The following is a 1,809-nucleotide window of genomic DNA, read 5'->3' as shown; positions in this document are numbered from 1 at the left end:
TTGAACCACCAGCCTTCTGATTAGCAGTCAAGTGCCTTAGGCACTAGGCTACCAGAGCTCCTTCCTTATTAGAATATGTAAATTTGTTACCACATTTATTTTAAGTGTCTTTTAAAATAAATGAAAATGCCATCAATACTCTCCAGCCAAAGATCATCAGAAACGCACCTGAAGTGAAATAAAATTGGGTTTATTGACTCATTGCAATGAGGAAGAACACATACCACAGAGAACTGTGGATGTCTTAGTAAGAGAAGTTAACCAGGATCAATTGCCATTGATTCTAACTCATAGTGACCCTGTGTGTGTCAGAGGAGAACTGTGCTCCGCAAGGTTTTCAATGGCTGAGGTTTTTCCCCTGGAACTAAATTGCTAGGCTTGTCTTCTGAGGTACCTCTGTGTGACTCAAGTCTCCAGCCTTTGATTAGTAGCCAAGTGCTTAACCTTTTACACCTGCACAGACTCCAAAAGAAGTTAGAAAGGACTGAGAGGATTTGGGCTTGTATCAGGTGATTTTGAGGAGGCTTCAGGAACCAAGGCTTCGCTATGGATTGGGTACTGCCGAGAAGCATGGGTACTTCTGTGATGGAGTACCTTAACAATCTGTATCTAGAAGACACGAATAAAGAACTAAGCTAAAGGTGTGACTGATGAAGCAGCTGCAATCACTCTTGTTAACCAGAAGAGGACGCATGCCAGGCCATTTTTATGATTTGGACAATATTTGGTTGTTTCTTTTTTTTTTTTTTTGACTGTGTTCAGACATGATTACGGAGTGGTCTTATTTTTATCTCTATGAATCAAGGTTACAGAGTGACCTTGTCTGACGTTAGTGTTTCATGAAATTGTTCATGTTCCACAGAGAATGCCTCGGCCTTGCTGTGAGTGCCGGCCAGCTCGCAGCTGTCAGGGGCTGCTTTTCTCTTTTTCACTGCCTCTCAAGTTAAAGGGTACAGGGATTATTCCGTTAGTTACTTATACTCTACTCTGCCTGAGTAGTACAGAAATTGAGCTAGTTTTTCTTTTTTTTTCTTTTTGACTCTTGATTCAACACTTAGTAAGGATCACTTCAGCAAGTTTTTATAAGCACCAGAGTCCTTTAATAAATTATATACTAATCCCTAGCTGGGACGAGCCCCTGATGCTGAAGCTGCTGTTGTTTAGTATGCTGTGGGGGAGGGGATTGGCCAGCTCACCAGCCACCCATTAACACCACAGTAAGATCCCCCAGAGCTGGGCTTATCTGTGACTTGGCAGTGCTGACTCTGCATTCTTGTGCTCCAAGCTCCTGCCTAGGCAAAGAGAGCCTCTTAGGGAATCATCATGTCAGAGATCAAGGAGGCAGGGCAACCTAACATGGGGCTTTCTGATGGGCAAGCCCAGACTGGGGATCAAGGAATCTGATTTTTGGACCAATTCTCCCTCCATCCCAGCAAAATGTCAAGTCCCTGCCTGCCATGGGCCTCGGTTTTCTCATCTGTAAAATGCAAGGGGGGAGGGAAAGTGGGAGTAAACTAGACTTTGTATAATATCTTCTAGTTCTCCTTTCCTTAATTCTGGGGTGCAGCTGCTCCCAAGGTAAAACTATGATGGACAGGTTTCAACCTCTTCTGGAAAGGGCTAGAGACCAGGTGCACTGGCGAGAAATCAGAAAAATTGGCAGGAAAACACACCCATCATGGCAAAAAAAAGGTCAGCTTGGATCTTATGAATCCTCAGGGGGCTACGCCTCCTCACACCTGCATCAATTCTTCAATACCCACAAATGGAGCAAGGCAGAAAGGGAACTGAGCCTTACTAAACGATTGG

Source organism: Orycteropus afer, unplaced genomic scaffold, assembly GCF_000298275.1.
Source record: "Orycteropus afer afer isolate SDZICR_OR568_19922 unplaced genomic scaffold, OryAfe1.0 scaffold00243, whole genome shotgun sequence".
In the NCBI taxonomy this organism is placed as follows: Eukaryota; Metazoa; Chordata; class Mammalia; order Tubulidentata; family Orycteropodidae; genus Orycteropus; species Orycteropus afer.
The sequence above is the reverse complement of the archived record's forward strand: the minus strand, read 5'-3'. Positions refer to the sequence as shown.